The 6,126-nt window shown below is 49.3% G+C and overlaps 1 protein-coding gene across 4 annotated transcripts in view; it reads right to left on the reverse strand.

Moving 5' to 3' along the window:
• The window catches only part of Rabgef1 (RAB guanine nucleotide exchange factor 1), a 48,691-nt gene extending 44,368 nt beyond the window's left edge, over nucleotides 1-4,323 (reverse strand). The window contains exon 1 of one of the 4 annotated variants that reach the window (XM_037198278.1): nucleotides 4,248-4,323. The gene's annotated coding sequence lies outside the window, so the exon portion shown is untranslated. Of the gene's footprint in view, nucleotides 1-3,941; nucleotides 4,027-4,247 lie in introns of those variants that run through there. The other 3 variants (XM_028870148.1, XM_028870146.1, XM_028870147.2) reach the window with 3 other exon arrangements.
• Nucleotides 4,324-6,126: the final 1,803 nt, after the last annotated feature.

Raw genomic sequence — 6,126 nt, forward strand, 5'->3', positions numbered from 1 at the left:
GGAAAAAATAAAAAGCTTATGACTCAGGACAGGGAAGGTAAATCAGTGGTACAGTACTCACAGGACATGTGTTCCAGGTGCCCCCAGTACTCCTATCCCCAAGAAAGCCAGCTATGAACCCCCACCTCAACATGTAATGTTCTATGCTTCCTAGTCAGCATGAACAATGTTTGTCTCTCTGATCATAACTTAGGACTCCTGTTACATCTAATTAACTGATCATAATCACAATTATTGGCTGTCCTAATGATCACAAGCCTGTAAAGAATGCTACCAGAAACAAGGAAAAAGTATGCTCCTATCCCATCGAAGTTACACTTCCTACCCCAGTGGGAAGAGCTTCAGTAAAAACAGAAGCCTCTGATGACAGGCATGATGCTGGAGAGACAGCTCAGGAGTGAAGAGCATGTACTGCTCTTGCAGAGGACCCAGGTTTAATTCCCAGCACTATATCGGGGGACCTAACAACCTCCTCTGGTCTCCACGGGCACATCGTGTACACAGACTCACACCCCCACACAAATACACACATACGCATAACTGAAAAAATAAGTGCAGCCATCAGAGTCTCCAGCATGTTAGGCACGTGCCTTACCATAGAGTGACAACCCAGGTCTTCTTTTGCTATTCTGACAGTCTCACTAAGCTGCCCAGGCTGGCCTGCTCTGGCAATCCTCTCACAGCCTCTTCTTAAAACATTTTAGAGGGGTTGGGGATTTAGCTCAGTGGTAGAGCACTTGCCTAGCAAGCACAAGGCCCTAGATTCGATCCTCAGCTCCCCCCGCAAAAAAAAAAAAAATTTAGGAACTTTATTCAAGCATTAAAAATACCAGTTAAGCTGGGCATGATGGCACATGCCTTTAATCTCAGCACTTGGAAGGCAGAGGCAGGCAGATCTCTGTGAACTCAAGGCCAGCAGCCTGATCTACAGAGTGAATTTCAGGACAGCCAGAACTACACAGAGAAACCCTGTCTCAAAAAACAAAAACAATAAAAAAAAAAAAATCAGTTAAATAATAATTAGTGTAACAGAAGTCAATTGTTTCCTCTGTACATACTACTTCTTACAGTGTTGTCTGCTAAAGGTGAACACTGGGTAAGATTTGCAAAATGTTCTATTTCCATGAAACTCTCATTTTTAGCAGGGTAACTTTATTATTAGGCTAAGAAAGCCACTTAGCAGCATTTCTACTGACACATGGGTGTTGATTGTACAGATAACCTCAGCTAGAGATGTTTATCTCACAGCCAATAAAAATGAGTGCCAGAATTTAATTGCACACAGTCAAGATTTAAAAGTCTATAGTACCTAGCCAAAAACTGGGAGAAGTCCATAGAGTGTTCTCATGCAGTCAGCAAATACTCATGAAACCAATAAATGTCCAATATAAATTGAGTGGAGAGATAAAAGTAGATTTCCTGTTACTGGAAATTTATAATGGAGCCGGTCTTAGTAAATGAGTACACAATTCAACCCAAACACTTAATGACCAGAAAAGAGAGCCAAGCAAGACAGTACCTAACCCTGCACTACATGGGACACAATCATCTCCAACCACACAGCAGCAGCCTGTGTGTGGGAGCTGCTGCTTAAAGTTTATCTGAACCAGGATGACCTTGCTTCATGCCCTCCCCTGGCCCTGTCACAGCACAGAAAAGCCCCAACTGACATCTCTGCCCTACATATCCCTTCAACATCTGCTTCATGTAGTTGAGTGGCCTCTTCTCCTGGTCCCTGCTCCCCCAACAGACACACTAACCTGCCTCCAAAATTCCTACTCCAGCTTGTTGGTCTGAAGTGTTACACATTCTTCAAGACACTTTAGGAAGGTATTCCCTGATCCTTTCTTCCACCTTCCACACTTGACAAGGTTGGCCTGTGTTCTAGTCCTCAGAGCTCTACGCCAGCACACACCATGTTAGAATTATTGAAATATTTGTGTTATTTCTGTTTCTTTGTAGTGCTGGGAATAGAATCCAGGGCCTTGGTGCAAACTAGGCAAGCACTCTACACCTTAAAGCATTATTACTGTGTTCACCTCTGTGATTAAAAAAAAAAAAGATTTATTAATCTTTATGTATGAGTATTTGCTTGCATGCATGCATATGCACCATGTGTGTGTCAGGTGCCCTTGGAGGCCAGAGAAGGACATAAAATCCCAGGATCTGGACTTGCAGACAGTTATGAGCCACCATGTGGGTGCTGGGAACCAAACCAGGGTCCCTTGCAAGAGCAGCCAGATCCCTTAAACACTGAGCCAAGTCTCTAGCCCAATTTTTGTTTTAAGCAAGTAAAAATCCAAATCCTGAATGCGTCTTAACTCCCTGATTAAGAATCAGTAAATCAACAGGTGGTGGAGTACAGAGGCAGGCAGATCTCTGAGTTCAAGGCCAGCCTGATCTACAAAGCAAGTTCAGGACAAGCTACAGAGAAACCCTGTTTTGAAAACCAAAACAAACCAATAAATCTTGGAGACTCTCTTGAGACGTCCACGCCCGTGTCTTGAAGGTGTACTCTCCTTTTAAGTGTCTCTCCCTCTCCCTTAACACCTGTGCCTAAACCTGTAAGAAAACTGTTTCTTAACCAATTCCAACTTCATTTCATCAAAAACAAAAAGCAGGGCTGGGAAGATGGCTAGATCTGCAAAGTACTTGCCACACAAGCATGAGAGCCTGAGTTCAGATCCCCGTGTACACACACACACAAAGTACTTCGTCTGTAACCCCAGCACGTGGAGGCAGAGACTGGGAGATCTCTGTAGCTTGCTGGCCTGCTATGGGGTTCTAGCCAAACACAGCTCCAGGTTCACTGAAAGATCCCGGTCTCAAAAACCAAGGTTAGTAAAAACCTGAAGAAGATATCCAACCTCAGCTAGCCTCTGGCCTCTATAGTCACACACTGTGAACACACACACCAAAAGAAAAAGACAGAAAGCAGTGGCCCACACCGGCCATCCCAGTACTTGAGAGGCACAGGCAGGAAGAGCGCTCCAAGTTCAGAGTCCTGTCTGGTCTACATATGGAATTCCAGGCCAGCCAGGGCTACATGAGACCCCGCTCCCCTCCAAAAAAACAAATATAAATACACAACCAAAATAAATAATCCCCCCAACAGTAATCCGTAAAGGATGAATGGGAGCCGGGGATGTAGCTCAGTTAAACAGCCCCTATCAGCACATGCAAACCTTAAAGTCAGTCATACTAAGTAACAAGTTGCTTGACAAGACAATTTTATTTGGGACTCTCCTTTTAACTGCGACTGGGGGCGGGGTGTGTGTGTAAAATTTCACTCTATAGCCAAGGCTGGTCTCAAACTCACTAGGCAGCCCTTGTTGATGTTCACATCGAACTCCCAAGTCCATTCCTGCCTCGATTCCCAAACACTGAGATGACCGAAGCGGGTGACTAATCGGGTCTTCCTTTTAAAAGTAATTTTAAGTTTGTAGGTTAAAAGGCCCAACTGTTAACTTCCAAGGGGGGGGGGAGAGAAAAACTCTTTTCACACAAAACCAGGTGACCCTGTAAACTTCTCCTGCCAAAATGTCACATCTAAACTCCACAGGCTGACAGAGCCTACCGCATCCAGCCACACATTTCCCAACCACAGGGATTGGTCACCAGCTCTGAGACACAGCCCGTGACCTAGTCTCCAAGGCGCTTCCCCCTTCGGAGTCAACTTCCGCGAGGGGATGGATGGAGGGACATCCCCCCAGCTCTTCTCCTAGACATCTCGGCCTCAGGGGCTACCTTTACTCCCAGCGCCCCCATAAAAGGGTCTTGCTATGTGGCGGAGGCTGGCCTCAAACTCGCGGCCATCCTCCTGCCTCAGCTTCAGGACATCTCATTCAGAGACACCCCATAACCTTGGCCACTACCGCCCGGCAGAAGTATTTCAAAACCCCGCGCCACAGCCGCCCGCACCAGCCCTCCCCGAGACCCACCGCGGGGTCCGAATGTGACCCTCCCGGCCGCGACCACAACTCGGGACTCGGACGGGACCGGAGCGGCAGCGGGCGAGCGGGCATCGCGTCCTCCCGGGAGCCCGAGTCCCGCCGAGCTGTGGAGAACTCGGCCGGGGCGGAGAGGGAGGCCGAGCGCGGAGCTCTGGCGGCCTGGCCCTCCGCGCCCGCCCGCCTCCGTGGCGGAACGGAGCGGCCCGGGGTCAGCGCGCGCGGCCGGACGCCGCCGCCGCCACCCTGCTCCGAGTGGGGAACGCGCCTCCGTGGGGGCCCCCCGTCCCTCCGAACCTGGTCCGCGGCTCCGCCGGCGTCCGACAGCCGCTCCCAGCGCCGCTCCAGTCAGTCGGCTCCCTGCCCCGCCCCTGCCCCCGCACGCCCCGCCCCCGGCCCCACCAGCGCGCGCGCGTTGGCGTGCGTGTCGCGTCACTTCCGTGACGCTTCGGATTTCCGGGGTTTCGAGGCTGCCGGCCGGAAAAGGTGACCTAACGCTGGGGAGGTTGAGCACGGGAAAGGCTGGAAGGGTCCGGGGCTTGGGAGGTTGGCACACACCGAGTGACTCTGAGGCCATCGCTGGCGTGTCCGCGGCTCGCGAGAAAGCCGCTGTGTCCCCCTGTCCTTCCTCACGCCATGCTTTCAGCTTCTGCTTGCACTAGCCTGAGGGCAACCAGAAGCCCCGAGGATTAGCAGGAATAGGTCGTCAGAAAAGAGGTCGGAGGGAGAGATAACGCACGGCTGCCGGACGGTAAAGAGAGATAACAATCCCACTTGACAGTTGAGAAGCCACCTCACGGCCTTTGTTATCTCCCCGGGCCAAGAACCATCCGGATGGAGGAGATAAAGAGGAAGAATGAATAGAGAAAGAAAAAAAGAGAGCTCATGAGCCCTGCAAATGATCAACCCTGAACTATTAGACAGTCTCCCAGCTCTGGAAAAACCACCCTTCCTGAATGCTTTTTTCTGTCTCAATTAATGCCTGTCTTCACCTTTTCGAGAATAACCTTTTTTTTTTTCCCTCGAGACAGGGTTTCTCTGTGTAGCTTTGCGCCTTTCCTGGAACTCACTTGGTAGCCCAGGCTGGCCTCGAACTCACAGAGATCCGCCTGGCTCTGCCTCCCCTATCTTCACCTTTTCTGAGCCTTTACTTTTTTTTTTTTTTCAAGGCAGGGTTTCTCTATGTCGTTTTGATTCCTGTCCTGGATCTCACTTTGTAGACCAGGCTAGCCAAGAATTCACAGAGATCCGCCTGGCTCTGCCTCCCGAGTGCTAGGATTAAAGGTGTGTGCCACCACCGCCCAGTAAAAAGTCTTTACTTTTTTGTCCCTGGGCATTCAAATTTTGTTCACCTCTAGGAAGAACCTGGTCACCTGGGCAGGTGGCCCACAGAACTGACACTCCGGTTTGCCTTCACAGATCTCAGAACTTTAAAAGGATTCAAGTTTGAACCTGAAGGGAATTATTCCAAAAAGCAACCAGGCTGTAATCCCAGTACTGGGGAAGTGGAGACAGGAGGACCAAGAGTTCTCATCCCTGGTGTTTCTTGGCCTGGGTGATGTCGACCCTGTATGAAAATTTAAAAGGTGAAAAAGGCCAGGTGTGGTGGCATATTACTCTAACCTCAACACTTGGAGGCTGAGGCAGGAGGATGACAGCATGGAGCTACAGTGTAACCTTGTCTCAAAAAAAAAAAAAAGTGAAATGAAAGCTGTTGGTGTACCTTCCTCGACAGAACACATGTGGATGATGCGGGAGTTTTGAGCCCAAGGGGTCCTGATGGTCTAGTAGTATTTGACACAGGGACCTAGGACAGTGGACATGGTCAGATTGGCCTGGAAAATGGCTCCACACTGGATGTTTAAGGCCTATGAAGATTAAAGATAGGGGCACTTGTAGGAGTGAAGTGAAGGCAAGTTTTACTCAAGAGGATTACAAGTGAAACAGAGGGCCAAAGAGCTGGCTCGGTGAGTAAAGGCTTGCCATTCAAGCTTTGAAACCTGAATGCAAGTCCTGGAACTGGCATAAGGGTGTAAGGAGAGAACCAACTCACAGAGTTGTCCTCTGACCTCCGTACAAGTGTGGCACATGCATCCACACACAATAGCCGTAATTTTTAAAAGTTTAAAAAAGGAAAACTGAGGGAGACTCCCTATTTACTCCAGAAGAAAAGTAA

This window comes from Peromyscus leucopus, chromosome 23 (assembly GCF_004664715.2).
Source record: "Peromyscus leucopus breed LL Stock chromosome 23, UCI_PerLeu_2.1, whole genome shotgun sequence".
Classification (NCBI taxonomy): Eukaryota; Metazoa; Chordata; class Mammalia; order Rodentia; family Cricetidae; genus Peromyscus; species Peromyscus leucopus.